Consider the following 24,336-nt stretch of genomic DNA (forward strand, 5'->3'; position numbering starts at 1 on the left):
TAGGGAGGTTGAGGCTGGAGAATCACTTGAACCTGGGAGGCAGAGGTTGCAGTGAGCCGAGATTGTACCAATGCACTCCAACCTGGGTGACAGAGTGAGACTCTGTCTCGAACAAACAAACAAACAAAAAAATGATGACTATGGAACAACAGCAAAAACAATCAAACCCTTCTAAAACTAGTATTACTAACTTAATTACTGAAGACCTCTGGCAGAATCCCAAGGGAAAAAAAAGTATGTATGTTTTTGTGTCTGTAAACAGATATAGAGAAATCATCTAATACACATGATTAATGATTCCAGGAATAGAAAAAGCCAGAAAAGATGATGCAAAGTTTACAAAATGATCATTAGTTTTCATGGAGACCGCAGATGATACAACTGTTATCTCTTCTACTTCTTGAAATCACAATGAACCCATAAGGCCAGGGAGAAATGCCAACTTCTCAATTTATTTCATTCAATGCCATCCTGTCCCACCATCAAAGCCCTTTATAATCCCACCACACTTTGAAACATCTTTGCAGATAACACAGTTCTCCAACTACAGGTAATCACTACTCTATAGACTCCTTCCAAGTACTAGAATTAGAGATGGAGGAGGAAGAAGTGCAAACCAGTACACCAACAATAACAAGAAGAACAGCAGAGTCAACAATAACAATGTAAAAGAACTCCATGACTTTGGTGAGGGGACATGATGATTTTGAAGCTGCGCGGAAACTGCAACTTGGACAACACGACATAGTATGGAGACTCATCGGTATACGGAAGGTCATCAAAGCAGGAAGTGTAAAAAATTATCACGAACAAGAGCAGTTGTGTTCATTTTGTCCTATTTTAAATTGAGTACAAAGAAACGGTTTTGCTTCCGCAGACACCTGACCACATTGGCTAACTGACCTAATGCAACAAAATTTCAGAAGCATCTATTTCAGTTTTACCATATTTCACTGATTCTAAAGCAAACATTTCTTCACATTTTCATTCTTTTCTTCTGTTTTTTTGAGATAGAGTCTCACTTGGTTGCCCAGGCTGGAGTGCACTTGCACAATCTCAGTTTGGTGCAACCTCAGCCTCCTGGGTTCAAGCGATTCTTATGCCTCAGCTTCCTGAGTAGCTAGGATTACAGGTAAGCACCACCACGCCCAGCTAATTTTTTTGTATTTTTAGTAGAGACAGGGTTTCACCATGTTGACCAGGCTAGTCTCAAACTCCTGAACTCAGGTGATCCACCTGCCTTGGTCTCCCAAAGTGCTGAGATTACAGGGGTGAGCCACTGCGCTGGGCCCACATTTTCATATCTTGGAAACTGGAATGCCTTTTGCAATCAATAGTGAGACAAAATTTATTTAGTAACCTTTTTCTTCAATGGTGACACACACATAAGATGCTTCACTGGGCCAGGCTCTGTGGCTCATGCCAGTAATCCCAGCACTTTGGGAGCGTGGTGGTGGGTGCCTGTAATCCCAGCTACTCAGGAGGCTGAGGCAGGAGAATCACTTGAATCCTGGAGGCAGAGCTTGCAGTGAGCTGAGATCGCACTACTGCACTCCAGCCTGGTGACAGAGCGAGACTCTGTCTCAATAAAACAAAGAAATGCTTTCACTGGACAGTCAACAGCATCTTTGATGCATGAAATCTCGTTAATAACTTTCACTCTTCTCAAGTCCATGCGGTTTGTGATTCTTGACAGCAAATAAATCAAGAGAAATCATTTTATTTTATTTTTGGGTTAATAATGTGAACATTCGTGCTCCAATGTTGCATTGAGTAAATAGGATCCACTTCTTGCATGACTAAGGCTGGGTGCGGTGGCTCATGCCTATAATCCCAGCATTTTGGGAGGCCAAGGCAGGTGGATCACCTGAGGTCACGAGTTTGAGACTAGCCTGTCCAACCTGGTGAAACCCCGTCTCTACTAAAAATACAAAAATTAGCTGGGTGTGGTGTCAGGGGCCTGTAATCCCAGCTACTAAGGAGGCTGAGGCAGGAGAATTACTTGAACTCAGGCGGGGGCAGTGAGCCAAGATTGCACCATTGCACTCCAGCCTGGATGACAAAGTGATACTCTGTCAAAAAAAAAAAAAAAAAGTGCATAATCAGATTTAATGCACCGTTCTGGACCTTGTCATGAAAGTCTTCAGGAATCATTGTTACGAATACCAAAAGGTACTGTAGAACTCAGCTGTTATTAAAATGGGTTTTGGAAGCTCTTGCTTTTGACTCATGAGCATGCATCAGCAACCCCCAGAAGGCTTGTTTAATTCAGAGACACCCCAATCCTAGAGCTTCTGACTCAGTTTGCCTGCAGTAAGGATAGAGAACATGCATCTGCAGCAAGTTTTCAGGTGATGCTGATGCTGCTGGACTGGGGACCACATCTGAAAAACCACACTTCTAGTTTTGTGAGGTGATGGCTCAGTCATTGGGAATTACTACCTGGGAATTAGGAAAGGAAGAGGCAGTCCAGTCGGACCTTGAGACTTTCCTTCTTCCGTTTCAGTCAAAGCAGTCCTGATTTGATCTGTCTCTATATCAGTTTCTGGAGGAGATTTCATGTGAAATAAACGTTTTGCTGCTTTTCTAAAACATGACAGTAATTATTGAAATGGAAACAACCAAAGTTTTAGAGTAAGATAGATCTGGCCTGTGGTCTCAAGTTTTACCATTTAATACTTAATATTTGCAGGTTTTTTTGTATTTTGTTTGTTTTTGAAACAGAGTCTTGCTCTGTCATGTAGGCTGGAATGCAGTGGAGCACTCTGGGATCACTCAACCTCCACCTCCTGAGTTCAAGAGATTCTCCTGCCTCAACCTCCCAAGTAGCTACAGGTGTGCGCCACGACACCTAGCTAATTTTTGTATTTTTAGTAGAGACAGGGTTTCGCCATATTGCCCAAGCTGGTCTGGAACTCATGGCCTCAAGTGATTGGTCGCCTCAGCCTCCCCACGTGCTGGAATTACAGGCGTGAGCCGCCATGCCTGGCCAATTTAGTTTTTTTTTTTTAATTTTTTAATGTCTTCAAAATGGGGATAATAAAACATACTTGAGGCCTTACAATAATGTAAGAGATGATGTACATGCAACATGTCATTAATACAGCTCCTTGCAGATGGTGGGTGCTTAACAGTTTGTAGCCACTAATAATAAGAATAGAGTCTGATCCTTGCAGGTAAAGATTTTACTGTCCTTACTCCTTCTGTAGACAAGTGGTTGCTTACACTGACTGAGGGCAGAGCAGCTGTTGTCCAGTGACTTCAGAGGAAGCTGCCAGGTCCCCAGCCCCGGTTAAGCAAGGCTTAGAGCTGCAGTTGGGTTGCAGTATCCAGAGTTTGGAAAGCTGGACACACACTTATTGTGTGTGTCCACGCTCCCTGGGTCCCTGGCCTCTGCAGCATGGCTGATTGCACATGAGCCAGGAAGCATGCCCTGTGAGCAGAAGGGGCCTCGGAACCAGTTTCTGTCTGCAGTAGCTCAACTCGGCCCAGCATTAGACGCCTCTGTTCCTCTGCAGCTTATTACAGGTGCTTGCATAACACAGCAGCCACCACTCTGCAGTGGATACTTAACAGGATCAGTTTGTCAGAAGAAGAAAAAACACCCCCTCCTTGTGTGTGACTCCCCAGTTTTCACGATCTCCCCATCTCCTCTATGCTTTGGAACGTGGCAAGTAGCAACGTCATTTGTACCTGAGGTAAAGTTGTTCCCCTCTAACTTAAGTCTCAGCTTTTATTAAAAACATTTAACATTTTGGCTACTATGAAGAAGGACATTAATTCCTGGGGGGGGGGGAAGAGATAATAATAAAGAAAAGGATGAAAAAAAAAAACTCTTCACTAACACATGTGTTTTCAGCTCACAACATCTACAAGAACTGTAGAGAACTTTTGGACTCTATCATTCTTAGAAACTATTTTATCTCATATTGGAACAGCCTGGATGTGGGAGGCAAGGTTTCAATACTCACTACAAAGATAGAAATCTAGCTTTGAAAAGTTCTGAACTCAGACTAGAACAGCTTGAGGGTGTTACTTCAATATTTTCTCTTAAAGGTAAGCTGAGCAGTTACATATGGCAGTCTGCCGTATAGGAAGATCCCTTTACACAACAAGTTATAAGTAAATATGCTTGCAGATGGGTGTCTAAGAGAAAGCGTCTAGTGAAATCAAATAAAACCCTTTACAACGTCTATGAACCAACACATTAATTAAATTGATTGGATTTTGAATTTGTGATTTTTAAAGGCTGTGATTTACTTGATTATACACTTTTACAAACAAATCTGCCTTATGAACTCATTCAAATTCCCAGGGACTCCCACAGACAGCAGCATTAAGCAAGCAAAAAGAAGGTCTAGGACAACTTAAAAAATAAAACCCACCGTGTAGCAAAGCGAGATTTCTAAGCTAAGTACTTTCTTTCTATTGCTTAGGTTCAGAACATAAAATGTATCTTTAATATAAATGGCTACATCCCCACCTTTGCCTTAATGATGTGTTTGATATATACTGTAGCCATTCATACTAATTACATCATTAATAATGGTTTCTTTGAGAAGCCATCTATGAATACAGCAATGTCAGGAGACATATGGGTCATCTAGAATATCTGCAGATTGGCCTTAAGAATTCACAGTCTCACCTTTAGAAATAGCAATTTATTGATTGCTGAAACAGGAGGGGAAGCTGCCTAAGACATCCTGGTTCAATTCATAACTCCTGATAAGTATAATGGAAAATAGGAACAGGGCAGGAAGATCGTTGTTCACTCGTAGGGGTGAACATAAAGCCTCTGAAAAGGTGCAAAGAAACAGATAACTGATACCCCCAGAAATGCCACGTGCACCCTGGTCTTACGTTTCTAGCTTGGTAAGGAACTTGTCTCCTTGGCTGCTGTTGGCTATGTTAGATTCCAAATATCCCGGACTGAATGGTTGCTATGTGTACAGCCAATGGGCACCTGCCAAGTGCTAGACACTGTACTGAGGACCCTGCAAACATGATCTTTTTATTTATTTATTTTTAATTTTCAGACAGAGTTTAACTCTGTCACCAAGGCTGCAGTGCAGTGGCGTGATCTCAGCTCACGGCAACCTTCCCGCCTCCTGGGTTCAAGTGATTCTCCTGCCTCACCCTCCAGAGTAGCTGGGATGACAAGCACGTGCCACCATGCCCAGATAATTTTGTATTTTTAGTAAAGATGGGGTTTCACCATTTTGTCAGGCTGGGAAGAGAGAGAATCAGAGAGGTCAGGTGACTAAACTGCAATTATACTGCTCACTGCTGAAAGTAGCCAGGAGTCCAAACAACAAGGATGAGACCCAGTGCACAGGTCGTTCCTCCTCATCATCCTCTGTCCTCTGCAAGCCTTCTCCCTGTCCCTCTCCCCACAGTGGAGACTGCAAATAAATTGCCCAGTGTTGCCGGACCAAACGGGCCAGGAAGAGAGAAGCTAGAGACAGAATTAATGAGGCATCGAAGACCATCAGCAGCCTTGATTTTCCTGCTAAATAATTTACATCTTAACCTGCAGGGAATAGGGGCCATTGAAATATTAAACAGGAAGACTGACATCACCATTTTTCCAGAAACGAAGTCCAGAGTCTTTGGTGATTTTAATTTTTTTTTTTTAATTTCTCCTTTATGTCTAATACATAACCAAGTTCCCTTCTTTTAATACTATGTCAATTAGCCAGTAGGAGCCTGTATCTGAATCCTGTTATACAGCAACTCCAGCTGTGTAACTTCCACTACAGCTCTTAAGATTTTTCAGCCTCAGTTTCCTCCTCTGTAAAATAGGGAGAATAAAAGTACCTACTATGTAGGTTGTGTTGAGGCTCCAGTGAATAATGGTATATAAGCTCATGCCTGGCTCATGGTAAGCACCCAGTATGATGTGTTAAATCATCCCCCTAAATTCCTATGTTGAAGTGTTAACCTTCAGTGTCTCACAATGTGACTTTATTTGGAGATGGAATCTTTAGAGAGGGAATCAAGTTAAAGTGAGGTCCTCAGAGTGGACCATAAGCCAGTATGACTGGAGTGTTTACAAGAAGAGAAGTACGCATGTTTGGACACAGACATGCATAGAGGGAAGATGATGTAAAGATGCACAGGCTCTCTATGTAGATGGCCCTCTGCAAGCCAGGGATAGGCCTGTGGCGGACCCTTTGCTCACAGGCCTCAGAAGGAACTAATCTTGCCAACACCTTAACTCTGGACATTCAGTCTGCAGAACTGTGAGAGTAACTCTGGTTTAAGCCACCCAACCTGTGGCACTGTGTTATGGCAGTCCAAGCAAACTAATATTGTCAATGTTACGTCTTATCCCTTCCTTTGCTCTCTCCCTACCTAGGTCCAATCTTGAGAATCTTATATCTAATTAATGCTTAGACTCCTGGCTAACCTTGCCTGTGAGCTTGTGAAAGCAAATGGGTTTCATTTTGTGTGCCAGCTCTGATCATCTATAGTCACTGCCTGGAGCATTGCATTGAGAAGGATGGCAAGGCCAGCTCACACTCAGTGGGTAACAGTGCCATGATTGATTAGCAATGTCTGCCATAGGCACAGGAGGGGAAGGTGGAGGGTATGGGCCATGTATTTTTCAGCCCTGCCTAGGCTCTCACTGGTGTATTCATCTTGAATAACTGTTATTAGACTGAATCTCCTAATGTAGCATTTACATCTTTTTGTCACTCTGTTGAACAGCTTCAAGTAGCTTATTTCTGTCAACCACATAAAATGTGTATAGTTTGCTGTCCAGCAAGTCCAACACATTTATATATTGATTTATTCAATAATACAAGAAATACTATAATAAAAATATAATTATTACAATACAATGCAATCAAATACAATCATAATATAATCATCATCTAAGAAATCAAACTGACTCTGGAACATCATACAGCTCAGGGCTCCTTTTATTTAGATTTCTTTACCGCTAATTTTATTTGGGTCGATTTCTTCCCCACCCTGCCTCTTCCAGTTCACATTTCACACAGTCCAGAAAGAAAAACAGCTTCAGGCCTCCTCTGAATTCACATTTCTGAAGCTGTCTAACCTGACTAGCAAGGTTCCCGGAAATCTCTCTGCCTGGCCCAGCTTTTGCATCATTTGTCCACCCTGGACCAATGACCAACACAGGAGAAGAGCAAACCCTGATTGGCTGGACCTGGGTCACATGTTCATTCCTGCAGCAGGGCAGTGGGTTGCAGTGATTGGAGAGGAAAGGATATTACTGAAAACCAAGGCAGTGGTCAGGAACAACAGAGGCTGTCTCTCTGCCTGCCTCATCTACCCACCCAACCTTAGGTCTCATTTGTTTCCCAACGTTAACTCTGCTCTTACCCTTCTTGTCATATTGCTACCCCAGGTGGGAAATCTTGCTCTCTTTTAGGCCCTAAAAGAGGACGCAGATTTCGGTGAAATATCCCATGATTAGCTGTGCATCTAACACCAACCACTGACAAGAAATAACTTGAAAGGTCAGGGGACTACCAGGAAGATCCTGGAGGAGAAAGGAGTTGAATCTGGAGGAAAATTTAGTTGCATAGATGGAGGAAACAGAGGCACTTCGAGTATGAAAGATTAAGACTATTTTGGAAGATTAACAAAGAAGTAGAAAGGTCACTGAGCAGATAAAAGAAATGATGCAATGAAAATTTAAATAATATTTTAAAAGAAATTACCAGATTTAACTGTGAGGCAAGATTGCACATTTACAAGATAATTCAAAATGTCTCAAACCTCTTTGTAAATTTAGCACCATAAACAGAACAGGGAGGGTAAAAATGCTTCCATTCCAAAGTCAAATCAGAGGAAGGGTTAGTAACGGCCAGGAACACTGTTAAGTAGGATTCAGAGGTAGAATTTACTTCCACAGGAAAAAATATTATGATTAAACAGAGATGTACAACATAGTTAACTAGAATAACACAATTGGACCTTACTTGAAGCTCCCAAAACATCTCCTGACATATTGATGTTTAGTGGATGATACTGGCTTTAAAAATGACAATGGAAACTTATGGTGAATCTACCTGTATAGTGAATAATCTAATTAACCTCTCTGTAACTCTGTAGCAAAGAAGTATGTAAATTGCAATTAAGGTCATGATGGGGTCATCAGTTAATGATATACACAAGGATGAAAGAACAGTTTTAAAAGTAAAGGGAAACTTCTAATACTTATATACCAGAGCATCCAATAAATATAAACAGGGCAGAAAGAGAGATGAGGTTAGGAAAGACAGGATAGAGTGTCTAAAGTTAATTATAGCAAATAAAATTTACTGCATCCAGTGTTGAGCTGCCCTTCAGAAAACAGACTGATAAATAAATTCACTGAAAGCCAATTCGGCAAAAATCAATTCATTGAATAATAACAAAAATATCATATTGCTGGAAAACTTATTAAAAGGGCTGGTATTCTTGCAGCCATTTTGTCAATGATTTGTCTGTTCTGCTGAAATGAAGGTCAAACTGTAATATATTCAAGCTATTAGTTCACTGGCTTTCTGAAAACGTCTTAAAAGAGTGGACTGAAACACTACTACACTTGTGATCAAATGGTTCAGGAATCTGGGCTTTGTTTATTAGCATTTGTATATATTTATTTATCTGAGTTTTAGTTTCCTCCTGTAACACAGGAAAAAAAAAATTCTACCCTTCTCTTTAACTTGAAGAGGGTACTGGGAGAACTATCAAAGACAGCTGTTAATTTCTCTCTGATTCTTAAAACTTCAAATAGGTTTTTCCAGAAACCCCTTCTACAGTTTGTGAAAAGCCCAAGGCACTTTATAAAATTTGTGCAGACTGTCAGGGTCCTTACACTCTCACGGGATATATCAGGTTTCCATTTCTTGCCCTTGTTGAGTTTCTGTTACGTTCTCTGTTTCTTGCTGTTGAGTTACCTTTGAATTAAACTGACGCTAACACGAAGCACAGTGACTTTCCTTGACAACAAACACACAAACAAAATGTTCACATGAGGACATTGCATGTGTCAGTCAGGATACACCAGGTCATGCTGTGGCAACAAACGACTGCAAACCTAAAAGGTTCAGGAATAACAACAGTTTATTTCTTGCTCATATCACCTGTCTATCATGAATTTGGTGGAATGAGCAGGGTGGTGTTGCTTCTCAAAGACTCTCAGCAATCTAGGATGAAGGAAAAGCCATCATCTCAAATATTTCTAGCCACCATGTCAGAGAGATAAGAAATTTCTAGAAACTCTCGCATCAGCAATAAAACGTTCCAGCATCTGTCACTTTCATTTATAGTTCATTGGCCAGAACTAGTCTCATGGCCCCACTCAGATCACAAGAAGTTCAAGCAGTGCCCAGCAGGAAACAGACAGAATCCTTGTTGATGAGCCTGCATGGTGACCATACAATATATTGCTTGGGGAAGTTGAAAGATTTACATTGTAGCAACATAAGTATTAGCTATCACTTCTCTTAGAAGTCCTTGCATACAGGCCACCATATATCTCACCCAGTCTCTCTTCTCTCTTTCCTACCCTCATGTGTCTTTCACAGCTCCATCCCTCTTAGAAGCCACAACATCCTCAAATTCCTCCTATATGCTTAAGCGGCATGACTCGGCTCTCTGAAGCACTTATCCCCTACTTTTTGCCAATCCAAGACTGTGTACATTTTGTAACTACCATTTGCAAAAACCTAAGTTCTTTGTCTGGAGGCAATCCCTTCCCTATTCACTTTGAATGGGTATTTTGGGTATAGGAAGAAGACCGTTAGATGAATTATTCTCCTAGTTACACAAGGAAAATGTAACTCTGTGTGTTAAAGCAATTTATACAATTTAAAAGTACTGTATAAATAATTCTTACCATATTGGAAACTTCTCTGGGCCTCTACTGTTTCACTGCTTGTTCTGACTATATCACTGTGGGCTTCTCCATAAAAATGTGTTGTGAACTCTAAAACAGTATGCAAAACTGCAAAGACACGGATATTGTTACACACACACAAGACTCTGTGACTATGAATTCAGAAGTTGTTCCAAATTCCAAGCCCTGAGAGTCAATGCTCTTTTTCTGTGTGGTCGCAGTAAGTACGCATTTTATGGTCTGATATCAAGTAGAAGTCAAGCTTCCCCACTACTCTGGTTTTGTCTGTCTTTGTGATTTAATAATGCAGTCCATATTGGAAGCTGATGTAGTTATGTCAGTTACTAGAGAATTACATTTTTGTGTTCTGCTAAAGGGAAGTAAAGATTAGCTCTGCCAGATGCACACATAAAACTAGATAGAGGCATACCTCCAAGTCAACCCATCCATCTTTCTCTAGGACATGTCAACATGTGCGATTTTTGAAATATGGACTGTATTAAAAATGTTAAATGCACTTTTTAAATGTAACCACTGCAGAAATAAGATATCTTTTTTTTCATTCATCTGCTTTTTTTGTTGACTGTTGTTTGGTGTTATTTTTCTTCAGCAGGACTGTCTATGTTTGTTAAGCACCAGTAAATGGCCAGTTATGAAGCAAACACAAAATATACATATGAATATTTAATAAGAAACAACAGCAGAAATATAGTGTGCATTTGTTGCTCCACTGGAAAACTATATTCATTATTCTACAAATTATTCTTCCATAAATATTTCAGAAACTTGAAAAAAGGTTAGAATAGTGTACCCAGTACTTGGTGGGCTAAAAGCACTTTTGCATCTACACTATAATGAATGCCAATCCCAATGCCATACCTCACATCTGAAATCCATCTTTCGGTCAGTTTTAGGAGATACAGTTATTTCATGTTTTCTTGTAATGCAAATATAAATAAGAAAAAGCGCACCAATTACCATGCAGGGACTATGGGTTCTTTCTTGATCAGATGGCAGATAACAACTTCCTTGGTTCCAGTCAAGATTAAGAAATAGAACCCTAGCTGTGAAATGTACTCCGAAAATAAATAAATAAATAAATGCAAGACTTCTAGTATGGTGCATCATAAAGTCCAAGGCTTCTCAGTCTATTAATTTTTATAGAAGCGACTTAATTTTTTGCAAACAAGTATTTATTAAGTGCCTACTATGTGCTAGGTACTGTGGTATGTGATGAAGATAAAATAGTGACAAAAACCAAGGTGGTGATTTTTGATATCACTTCATTTTTGAAGAGGGACTTTGTTTCAGCTAATTAACTTTGCACAGAATACAGGCTCATTTCAGGGGTTGGATGGTATCAATATTATTTTTCTTTGATGGTGGAATAGTCCACAAGTCATTCATTATCCACTGAATATGGTGACCAGGAAGCAGTTGGATGATTCTAGGACAATTCCCAAGAATAGAAAGACTGGATGTAAGGAATCCAAGATGGATTTTGTTGCTGATTCTTTTTGTTTTGCTTGGTTTTTTGTTTGTTGTTGTTGTTGTTGTTGTTGTTGTTTTTGATAGAGGGTCTTTCTCCCTCTGTTGCCCAGGCTGGAGTGCAATGGCGCAATCATGGCTCACTGCAGCCTCAATCTCCAGGCTTTCTTCTGGATCAAGTGATCCTCCTGCCTCAGCTCCCTGAGATACTAGGACTATAGATGTGTGTTACTATGCCTGCTTTTTTGTTGTGGTTGTTTAATTATCATTTTGGAGGGCAGGGCTCACTCTGTTGCCCAGGCTGAAGTGTAGTGACATGATCACAGCTCACTGCAACCTCCACCTCCTGGACTCAAGTGATCCTCCCACCTCAGCCCTTTAAGTAGCCTGGACTCCAGCCATGCACTACCATGACCGGCTAATTTTTTGTATTTTTTTCTAGAGATGGGGTTTCACCATGTTCCCCAGGCTGGTCTTGAACTCCTGGCCTCAAATGATCCTGCTGCCATGGCTTCCCTAAGTGCTGCTGTTACAAGCATGGGCCACCATGCCCAGCTGTAGTGTTGCCTCATTTAGGCTACCAGAGAAAAGGAGATTACAGTATCAGGAAAATATAACTTCTCCTATGTTAAAATTATTTTTATCCAGATGTGGTTCAACTCTAAACTTCTCTGCTGAAATAAACAAGGCCTTAACACGTCTACTATTTTCCTTAACCACGGCCTTGCTTCAGACATAAACATAATTTGTAGTCTTTGCCGGAGCACTGAATTGATGTATACTGCAGTTAATGGTGAGTCAAAAAATTCAAAGACTCACAGCCAATTTTGTGTGAGTCACGGAAAGAAGCCTCACATTATAACTGAACCCTCAAAAACCACCACCAACTGGAGAGACGTGGGTCACGTCAGACAGGAGAGGTCAAAGCTGTGTATCAAGGACAGAATAAAACACAAATATTTCTCTAAAGAACTCACCCCCACCATAATGAGTTGTATTGTTTAGACAACCTAAAACTGTTCAGAGATACTAAAATTTCCTGAATTACAGTAGTAATAATATCATCATCATCAACAGTAGCACTGTAATAACTACAAAGATGATTATGTGCAAAAGCATTGTAGGTGTTATATGATTAAATGGCATAAGCAACTTAGGGTAACACAGTCAACAGATAAGATTACAACCTACATTTTCAGTCTTTACATTTTTCCCCCTTTCCTTGACCACACTTGTTCCCACTCACAGCTTCTTCCCTGTTTTCTGCCCAACTTGGAATCGTTTTTAAGATGAGTGGCATGGGCTATGAAGCCAGGCTTCTTGGTTTCTTATTTTATTTCAAAACAATGTTTTTCTTTTATTATTATTTCAATAGTTTGGGGAAAACAGGTAGTGTTCTTTACATGGCTAAGTTCATTAGGGTGTGATTTCTGAGATTTCCGTGCCCCCATCACTCAAACAGTATGTAGTCTTTTATCCCCCACCTCCCACCGTTCCCCTCAAATCCCCAGAGTCCATTATGTCATTCTCATGCCTTTGTGTCCTCATAGCTTAGCTCCCACTTATAAGTGAGGATATGTTAGTATATTAATACAATGTCAAGTAACTCAGGAATGGAAAACCAGCTAAGCTATGAGATGCTTGGTTTTCCATTCCTGAGTTACTTCACTTAGAATAACGGCCTTCCACTTCATCCAGGTTGTTGCAAATGCCATTCTTGATGGAGTCTTGCTCTGTCGCCCAGGCTGGAGTGCAGTGGTCTGATCATGGCTCACTGCAACCTCCACCTCCTAGGTTCAAGCAATTCTCCTGCCTCGGCCTCCTGAGTAGCTGGACTACAGGCACCTGCCACCATGCCTGGCTAATTTTGTATTTTTAGTGGAGATGCACTTTCATCATGTTGGCCAGGGTGGTCTCAAAACTCCTGACCTCAGGCGATTCACCCACCTCAGCCTCCCAAAGTGCTGGGATTACAGGTGTGAGCCACTGTGCCTGACCTATTTAATTCCTTTTTATGGCTGAGTAGGGTGTGTGTGTATATACACACACTATATTTCCTTTATCCACTTGTTCACTGATGGGCATTTGGGCTGGTTCCATATTTTTGAAATTGTGAACTGTGCTGCTATAAACACTCGTGTGCAAGTGTCTTTTTCATATAATGACTTCTTTTCCTCTTGGTAGATACTGGATCGACTAGTATTTCTACTTTTAGTAAAAAGACGAAATGCTTCACAAGTTCCCATGTCATTGTTGCACAGGGGTCGTGCTAATCTTCTCTGTATCATTCCAACTTTAGTGGATGTGCCGTTGAAGTGAGCAATGGTTTCCTATTTCAGATACTATGCTTCCTAGCTGTCTGACTTTATGCAAGTTCCTTAATGTTTCAAAGCCTCGGTTTCCTCATCTGGAAAATGGCAACAACAAAGCTCACAGAGTTGCTCCAATAATTAAGCAAGAAAACACTCGTGCATCTGATTTTCATGGTGATGACGACAATGAGAGTGTGATAGTGACAGTGACAATGATTACACCATAAATTCTCACATTTTCCTCCTAAACCTATGAATGGAGAGAATCTCACGGCTCGTGTAAAATCTCACAGAATCCCAATAAAAACTAGATGTGTAATGTGTTTAACTCAATAGTTTATGCAGGAAAGTTTTTCTTTTTTTTTAAGCTGAAAATAATTACAAGAACACAGCTATAATTCACTGTCATAGCCTTGAGGAAGCTTCATGCAATTGCAGAAGACACACATAAAACTGAAAAATTGAAAGCCTATTTGAAATATGTAGTCATAGTGAGCACTTCTTGTTTAATTGCATTCTGCTTACATAACTAAAAGACCTAAATTAAAGCATAATCATGTCTCTAATGATTTTACACTCTTTTTCTCCCTCCAACATAAGGAAGCTCAAGGTGTTAAAAGAGTTATGCTTTGGGACCAAGATAACTAATGCATAAATTAAACATCCATTTCATACGTTTATTTACATAAATGAAAAAGGAGGCAAAAATCTCTACTCCTAGTTTATTCCTTCTTCACACTTCAGGAGGAAGGTTTGCTATAGATTATTTTTGTTTTCCAATGCATAGAAACTAAAAGTTTCTCAAGTAAGAAATACCAGGTACAGATTTCAAAACTTTGGGTGGCTTTGCATAGCCTCGGAAATGCTGAGAATATAGAATACGCTCCAGTATATCTAATTATCTTTATAAAATCTCTCAAAATCAATAGCATTATACTCAAGACCAGCTGCGGCCGGGGAACTCAAACAGAGCAAGTGTCAGGGAGGTTACTGAGAAGTATGGCTTTCTTCCTAATAGCACTATTTTTATGGAACATAGAGTGTTTGAATTGTCATATTCTGTTAACTCTTTTAAAGACCCAAACAGAATTTAACCATTTTGTTTTAAGCAATCAATTCAACTCTATTCTCAGTATTATTATTATTTGCACTTTTAACTCCTAAAGGACAAAAAAGGCAGATTTTGAGACACAACTGTAAATCTAGCTCACCCTGGATTATAAATTTTGCTAGCACAGTGTGCAATGATTCTACTTTAACTGTTGCCATTGCAGGAATATTCAAAGCAGTGGCACATTAACTGGGTGTTTTGTTGCCCTTCCAGGTGTTTTTTCTCTTTTTAAAGAATGTTTCCAATATAAACAGGAACTAGACTTTCAAATAAGAGAATTCGAGGGAACTCAGGGAAGCCTGAAACCTAAAGAAAAGGGCTAATTCAGCTGTTTCCTAAGTTGAGTTTTTAGAAACAGTTCATAAAGTGTTAAAAGGTGATAGGTTAAAAAAAAAAAAAAAGAGCTATGGTCATAGTAAAGCTATTATTACTATGAGAAAGAGAGAAAGAGAGAAACAGAGAGGAGGGAGAAAGGAAGAGAGGAAGACAGACTGCAGAGAAGCACAACTACCCCAAGTTGTCCAACTGGATAGATGTGTTGTATTCATTTATACGGCAGTTATTAACTCTCTACTATGTGCTGGTCTCCATGCTAGGTGCTGAGCATAAGTTGATGACTAAGATATACATAGTACCGCTCTCACAGTTTTCCATTTGGTGAAAGAGTGAGGGTATCATATTAACACATAACAGGTACCATTACAACGATGCTATGAAAAGACAATTAAGGGTTATATAACTGAGAGGCTTTCCAGAAATGATGCCTACACACAATCATAATGAACAATGGGATTGATTATACAAAGTGTTTCAGACATCCCCATGCTCTACACCCAGGGACACACACACACACACACACACACACACACACACTCTCTCTCTCTCTCTTTCTCTCACTGTCTCTTTCTCTCTTCCTCTCTGAAAGACCACAGATAGTGAAAAAGTGCCATCAAATGTGGATTTAGGACACGACAGGCTAAGCAGCAACTGCACCTTGATGGCCACTGACAGAATTTCCAGACTTGATCCTAAAATCAGTGGGAGGTATGGTAGAAATTTCAGCAAGAATGATGGTGATCATGTAACAGAAAATCACTCTTACTGGTATATGGAGAATGGATTAATGGAGACAAGAGTGAAGGAAGAAAGGCCAGTTTAGAAGTGTTGACAGCACTCCAGGCAAGAGGGAAGAGTGGCTTTGGCCAGAAGAATAGAGGGAGAATGGAGAGAAGCAAAAAGTTTCAGTCAATAATGACGAGGGGACAATTCATTGGACTTGATCTTTGGGTATGAGGGATAAGGGTGAGGAAAGAGTCAAGAGTGATTTTTCAGGCTGGGCGTGGTGGCTTACGCCTATAATCCCAGCACTTTGGGAGGCCAAGGTGAGCAGATCATTTGACCTCAGGAGTTTGAGACCAGCCTGGCCAACATAGTGAAACCCCATGTCCACTAAAAAATACAAAAATTAGCCAGGCGTGATGGCACGTGCCTGTAATCCCAGCTATTCAGGAAGTTGATGCAGGAGAATCAGTTGAACCCACGAGCGGGAGGTTACAGTAAGCCAAGATCATGCCAATGCACTCCAGCCTCCAGCCTGGGGGACACAGCAAGACTCCATCTCAAAAAAAATAAATAAAAGGGGGGAGGGATTTTCAGACACATGGAATTAAACTTCAGTTGTTTTATTTAAAGAAAAGAAAAGAAAAATACCTTCATCAAATTCCATCCTAAAGAACGTAAGAAGAAAGATAAGTCAACTGGTCCATTCCTAAGACTCTGCCTACTTTATATGCATCTGTGAGTTCATTTGCTTTCCAATATTTAATGAGCACCTGTTATTCACCTGATACTGGGCTTCATCCACTTACATCCAAGTCCACAGGAATATGGACACTTCTGGATAGAACTGGAAAACCTCTGAATTTTTATTCTCTTTATAAATGAGTTTTAATTCATGCCTCTCGAAGTTAGGGCCTTTTATTAGTGACTGTAAATCTCAGAGAGACAAGAAGTCATAAGAATCTGAAATTGCCTTATAAATTAGTTGCTAGTAGTGAAACAGTTGTTCAGTTTGTTGAGGGGCTGGGGTGGTGAGGAATTTTGGTGTTGAAATAATTATTGAACATTACTGAACCAAATAATTAAACTGTGCTGTAAAATTATGGTTATGGTAATATTCCCATCATTTGTTTTGTTTCTGCTCATCTAAATTATGATTTTTGTTATTGCTTTGCAAAGCTACAATATAACAGTCAAACCTGAAATTAAAACCAACCTGCAAAAGTTATACAAGGTGATCCAATATGTTCCACTAGCAATTATTCACGGCAAATAATATCACGAAGCTCTTAAATCCTTGTTGTAAAGCTAGCCAGACGTGCGTCAACTAAAACCTGAGATATTTATAGGTATCAGAAGTGAGGTACGACTTGCTGAAACAATCAAAATGCAAAGGAGATGTCTGAAAATCCAATGGGAGCATCTTGGAATATCAGATTTCTGTTTCCTAGCAGTGCTAAATTTCAGTACTGCTGACAAGGAAAAAGGCACTGATTTTTTCAAGTGACCAAAGGGAACACTCTCTCCTTCACTGCCCCACCCCAGGCTGCTAACTCCTTGCTCTGCCTGCAAAATTCTAGGTGAAATAAGGTTTTCGGGCCAAACCCTAAAACCCATTCCTTAGCACCTTGTGAAAACGAGGTGGTCCAAGACTCTTAAGCAAAAATCATCATTATCATCATCATCACCATCATCCAAAAAGAAAGAACTGAAAGATATGCATAGATCTCACAGCATCAACATAGGAAATGTTCCCTTTGATCCCTTATTTTATAGGCCCTAGAACTAGTGAGCAGTCCCCCAGGTGCTGAGATGATGTAAGTAATTTATGGCTTTGAATTGTTTTTAGTGTGGGGAGACATACGTTCTGAACAGATTCCCCTTCATTCCTGATTCCCGTGAAGCAGTCAGCTCATGTGTCTTCAAAACCAACCAGAATTAAGTAGTTGGAAATTCCACATCAAGCTAATGCTGTTTAGAATTCTACTCATTTCCAATCGGTCAACACGGTTCTCTAGAGTCACATGGCTTTGCAAATGGGATGAATGTGTGTTCTAGAATTTATTTTGAGAAGGATAAAAATCCTAGTTCTAAGACATCAGAGTTGATAAGATTCCGATTATATTTTTCCTGTTCTCCCTTTCTCTATTTCATCCTACTCTGCACAGAAATTAATGTTAATCTCCTTTTATGAACAAAAAGGATTCATACAACCCTTTTATATGTGTTGAAAAACTCAGGGCATTTACATTAAAGAAAAAACTCAAAAGACAGTAAGTGAACTCCTTCCTAATACAAGACAGCTAGCATAGTAGTTAATAACAGAATCTGGAGTTTGAAAGACCCACGTTTGACTCTTTCTCTGCCTACGACTGTGGGATTTGTGAACAGTGACCCTCTGAGCTCATTTCTTCATCTAGCAGTGGCAAGATATAAAAAGTATTTACTTGATAAGGTTCTTATGAGGAACATATTGACACCAAGCACTTTGCTTATATAGGTGGTCAACAAATGTCGGTGATAATGGCAAGTGGGGGAAGGAAGAGATGAGAGTGCAAAGCAGCAGAAGATATGACAGGCCAGCAGGAGGCAAGATGCATCAGCCAGTATGGGCTATATGATGCTGCTATAATAAACAGCCCATGAAGTTAGTGGCTTATAACAATAAAAGTTTATTTCTTATTTGTGCCATGTGCCTAATATAGGTTGGCTGGAACTTTTGCTTTTTGTAGTCACTCAGGGACATGAGCTGACAGACGGTTTATTTCAACTCATGTATCCAAAAATCTCTAAGGCAAGGGCTAGAAAATGTGGTAAATCACAAAATGTCACGTCAAGCATCCACCCAGAAGAGAGTCATATCACTTCCCTGCATATTTCATTAGTCAAAGTCAGTCACGTGGCCAAGCCCATCTTTCAAGAAGCAAAAAGATGCAATCCTATCACCCATCTTTAAGAAATATTGGCTGGGTGCAGCATGCTCATGTCTATAATCTCAGCACTTTCAGAGGCTGAGGCAGGTAGATCACCTGAGGTCAGGAGTTCTAACTAGCCTGGCCAATGTGGTGAAACGCCATCTCTAGGAAAAATACAAAAATTAGCTAGGCGTGGTGGTATGTGCCTGTAATCCCAGCTACTCGGGAGACTGAGGCAGGAGAATCACTTGAACCCGGGACGCAGAGGTTGCAGTAAGCCAAGATCGTACTACTGCACTCCAGTTTGGGTGACAGAGTGAGACTCTGTCTCAAAAAAAAAAAAAGGGAAAAGAAATCATAAACCAATAAATGTGAAGCACTGGCTTGAATCTGACTTTCCTACCTTGCCCTGGCAACTTTACCAGTTTGAACACTAATCCACAAGAAAACTTACAGAAATGTGTCTAGATCCATAGTACCTTTATAGACACTTATCTATCATAGATGAATCCACTCTGTTTTACCATCCAGTCACTTTCTCTGTCCATCTTATGATAAACCACTTCCTGTGTCCACTGCTGCTGACCAGGAAGTACTTCTGTTTCTATATACTAAATGACCTGGAGGCTGTAACATATAACACTGAGAGACTTTAATGAAAAAAAAATAGGAATTATTTGCTAATGTAAAATGAATATTTACTATTTATCAGTACTTTGATCAAAATTTCACATATTAATTTTCTCAACACCCATATAGGAAAAACATTACTATCATACCTATTTTTCAAACAAGTTAATTGAAATATAGTAGTTTTAGCTTCTCAGAAGAAGCAAATAGAGAAATCAGAATTCAACTGCCAATTTATCTGTTCAGGATGCTTGACTTCTATATTTGATTACTCTCTTGTTTAAGAGGGCTGCTATGGAATGACTGTATAATACATTGTTGAAACTGGGACACCTGTCAGCAGAAAGGGGAATGTTAATAATTACACTAGGATCAAGGGATAAACAGGACTTGTTCTGAGCAAATATAAAGGCAATGATGCCATGGGTAATTGACACATTAATTGATAAATATGTGTTGGATCCCTTTTTTTTTTTTTTTTTTTTTTTTGAGACAGAGTCCTGTACTCTGTCACCCGGACAATCTCAGCTCATTGCAACCTCTGCCTCCTGGGTTCAAGTGATCCTTCTGCCTCAGCCTCCCGAGTAGCTGGGACTACAGGCCTGTACCACCACGCCTGGCTAATTTTTGCATTTTTAGTAGAGATGACGTTTTGCCATGTTGGCCAGGCTGGTCTTGAACTCCTGACCTCAACTGATCTGCCTGTCTCGGCCTCCCAAAGTGCTGAAATTACATGAGTGAGCCTCCAAGCCCGGCCCCCTTTCTTCTCTTAATCCTCATTAGTTTCTCAGATGAACAAAAATTCTGGATTATAAAGGTCATTAAAAACAATCACTACCCCAAGAGAGTTTATTCCTTGTACAAAACCATCATCAGAACCAATAATGATCCAGAAGGAGCTCTCCCTCCTCCATCAATGCTCATCAGAAAGGAAAAAAAAAAAAAAAAAGTAAGAAAAAAAAGTATTTTTTTTTCCCTACAGAAAGACTTACATAGCTTCATGCTTTTCTTTGCAAGACCAAGATGAAAACTCACGAGACATCTGCACTTCGTACATCTCCAAGCTAAAACCTGACTGCTTTATGGGAAATTCACACTGGAAGTGTTCTTGCTGGTTAGAATGGAGTCTTTAAATACAATCTATAAAGAACAGCTAATACAGACTCTAACTAGAGGGTTTTCTGTCTGTTTAAAACAGTATGACCTTTAGATATTGTCATGTAGCTAAGGACCCATCAGGGCTGGTTTCCTTATCTTGATGCTTTGTGTGGCAACTACTATACATGCAAAAGTTACAACCTTAGAAAATCCTAACCATTAAAAAAAAGTCCTTTGTGAAACACAGTTTTTGCATTATATATTTTTTGCTTAACACAAAGATGCAGATGGGAAAGACACTAGAAGTCATGGAGATGATGGATAAGGTTTGATTTTTTTTTCTTCTTTATTAGACCCATCAACAGAGTTCCATTATGACACCATAAGAAGTGATCTATTTCCTTGTTCCATCATAGCTTGAAACTTAAAGTCCATCAGCCACCCTATCCACAAAAATGAAAAGTGGTAGGAAAGTAGTTTACATTTCCCGAACATTAAAAAATAATGAGAAGAGATTGAAGTAATAAAGAACTACCAGAGATAAGGTGAGCAAAGCTCTTTTATAATATAAAGAAAAATGCATATTAGATAGAAAAAGAGCTGGGGAAAGAAAAGGACAGGGGAATTATTTTACATAAAAATATCGTCTTTTGGCTTCTATTTCAACCCAGATTTATTCTTTTCTTTCCAGATTTATTCAAATGTTGTGCTAGCCAATATTACTCCCTCTTTTTTCCCTGATTGTTTCTTCAATGCATTTCTTACATGATTTAGACATTACTGGGCAAGAACCAAATGGGTTGGCTTTTTCAGGTAATGTTTTAACACTAAGTTACTTAGAAGGCAAAAGTCTTGTCAGGAAGAAATAAGCCTACATGCAAAAAAGGGAGAAGTTAATTGTACCTGAAAATTCTCAGTGTGCAACTGTTATCTAATTCTGCTTACAAATAAAGCAGGAAAAAATACAACAAATAAACCCATTTGTGAAAGGTGATAAAATAGCAAATGAGAGGCAAAATGAGAAGGTAAAATGAACTTATTAATTAAATGAATTAGGGAACACTATGTTGTCACATATCATGAAGAAGAATAAATATCAGTGCATAGTATCTTATTAAATTAAAAAATAATGGATCACAAAATATTATCTACAATTAATACAAATTGTATTTCTAACACCCGATACAATTCCTGGAACATAGTAGCAAATAATTAACCATGTGTTAAAAAATATGAAGATACCTTGGTGTGTGGGGCTAGAAAGGAAATATCAAAATGGTGCACACTAATCATAAACAGTGGTAAAATGAGAAACGATTTTTCTTGTGTTTTTCTGCAAGTTTCATGTTATCTACAATGAACACATATTATTGAAGTAATTATTATAAGTACTTGAAAAACCTACTCCAGGTCAGGCGCAGTGGCTCAGTCTGTAATCCCAGCACTTTGGGAGGCCAAGATGGGTGGATCACCTGAGGTCAGGAGTTCGAGACCAGCCTGGCCAACATGGCAAAACCCCATCTGTACTAAAAATACAAAAATTACCCAGGCATGGTGGTGGGCACCTGTAATCCCAGCTATGTGGGAGGCTGAGGCTGGAGAATCGCTTGAACCCAGGAAGTGAAGGTTGCAGTGAGCCAAGATCGCGCCACTGCACTCCAGCCTGGGCAACAAGAGAAAAACTCCATCTCAAAAAGAAAAAAAAAGAAAGAAAAGAAAAGAAAAACCCACTCCAACAATGGCACTGGGATTGTGGAACAGGGCTCATTTTTGACTCTTGTGTTTTCGATTTATCACCAAAAAGAAAAACCAAAAACGTCCCTCTTGTTTTGATGGGTATCCATTCACACAACATCAGAAAAAAGGGAATTGGCCTCAACAAAATACCTAAGTAGTACATGTCTCTCCTCATTGTTTTTAAACCCACATTAGTGGAAAAAGACACTAAAAATATAGGTTGAACAGAGCAACATATTCTAGGAAGTAACTTTTTCGTCAGGATTCCATACGTTATTAAAAGGCTTTAAAAGCCAGTTTGGAATTTTCCATCATGAAGCAAATGGAACATTTGAATTAGATCTTTGATTCGCAAACATCCTGCCTTTGATAGATCCAGCCTGTTTTGACATATTAGCCCATGATTTAAAAAAAAAAAAAAGTAAGGGGAAAATACGGGGGTTTAAATCTAAAGCTAAATTTTTAATTAAGGTTTTTTTTTTAATGTTATTTTGAGATTATGTCATTTCTACTATTTTGGCCATGATGATGTCATTTCTTTTCTAAATTGTTGGTGATTTCACAAAATGTCTGTGCCTGCAAAAGTAAAACAAATAGCGTTCGTTTATTGCACTCTGAATTTATTATTTTTGAAATGTTTTGTCTTGAAATAACTGGAAAGGATAACAAAAGAATGAAGTGTGTTCTCTAATTTCTTATTTTTGAAAGTGTCTAAAAGTGGAAGAGTTATGCTTTGGGACGAAGTCTAGTAATACAGTGATACAGAAGAAAAAAATGAATTATTTATGTGATGGGACAAGAATTATTAAAATAATTTCCCTGAAATGACCCCTCCTCCTTCCTGCTAAAGAGACTCCTTCGCTTTCTTGTTTGTCACTTTTATTTTTTCTACTCTCTCTGTACTCTGAAGAAGGTTCAGCTTTTGCTAGGCAGGTTAATTAGAGGTTTCGCAAGGCATAATCTCAACAACAAAAAAAGAAGAGGAACAGAAAGACAGGACAAGTTGTGAGGATTTTGCAAGAGAAGGAAGAAGGAGGGAGCATAAAGTGTAAAGGAAACAAATGGCAGTGGATTGGGAACTGTTTAATAAATATTCAAAATACCAATAAAGAACTTGGTATTTGTTTGTGGTTGCCTAATTTGGCTCCTCTCATAGCACATCCTCCTAAGACTGTATCACAAGTCTCATTACCTCCGTAAGGTTGTATTTGGTTTTGGTAAAAAAAGAAAAAAAAAAGTGCCAACATCCAATTTGTGCTTAGGGTCATTTCTTTTTTCTTTTTTCTTTTCTTTTTTTTTTTTTAAGGGGAAAAAAACCCAGAACCTTGGTATTTTGATGCCATTCTCTCTCTCTCCTTCTGACAAAGAAGATAAAAATGGCATCCCGGAACAGATCACATCTTTAATGTCATTTACATTTATCTTCTCATTATCATTTATCTCTTCACTCTTCAAGGTGCTGGTTAAGTATCACCTCCATTCTGCTGGTTCCCTGGGCAAGGCAGAGCTGTTTGCTCCTTTTCCTCGGTAACTGTAGTATTGCTAGTAATTCTGCCATTGCATCTCCCCATAGCACTGCATGAAAGGATATTTATTTGACTCTTTTCCTCCATTTCACTGAACCTACATTTACAACCAGAAAATAATTGTAATTGGTACTAAAACACAGTCCCTGCTGTGTGTTCTACTTGTACAGGCAACATAATGAATGTAGAGGTAGCAGAAGGCAAAACTTGCTTAGTTCTTTCCATTATGGGACTTTTCTAAATTTTAGTAAGGCGTCTTGATTCTTTAGCCATAGATTCATGAAGATTAGTGAGTCCTCACCCTTCCGGTGACCCACGTTTCATCTCTACCCATTCATCTTGACCATTTGCTCTTAATCACTTTTTCCAATCGGCATCCAGATGATACTTCGTTTCCAACCTTGAGGGTCTTGCCTTTAGAATGGAATGTTTTGTGTGATGTCCTTCTCTACTCCAAAAACTAATTCAGGCAAGCCCTCCTCTTTTTTCACCTAGACTTTTGGTCCCCTGCTTAATAGTTTCTCTTTATCCACTCTCCCACCAATAATCTCTAAAAATTCTTCCACTGCTCTGCACCATAGAATAATGGACCACACACCTT

General features: G+C 39.4%; 1 protein-coding gene and 1 non-coding gene across 8 annotated transcripts in view; both read right to left on the reverse strand.

Annotated features, from left to right (window-relative positions):
* The window catches only part of RBFOX1 (RNA binding fox-1 homolog 1), a 2,487,135-nt gene that overhangs the window by 822,019 nt on the left and 1,640,780 nt on the right, over window positions 1-24,336 (reverse strand). The gene's annotated exons all lie outside the window — the stretch shown is intronic.
* Window positions 13,564-13,670, reverse strand: LOC126945183 (U6 spliceosomal RNA). The gene has a single exon (XR_007722349.1). It is a non-coding gene; the product is annotated as a U6 spliceosomal RNA (small nuclear RNA).

The sequence above is a fragment of the Macaca thibetana genome, chromosome 20 (assembly GCF_024542745.1).
Source record: "Macaca thibetana thibetana isolate TM-01 chromosome 20, ASM2454274v1, whole genome shotgun sequence".
Classification (NCBI taxonomy): domain Eukaryota; kingdom Metazoa; phylum Chordata; class Mammalia; order Primates; family Cercopithecidae; genus Macaca; species Macaca thibetana.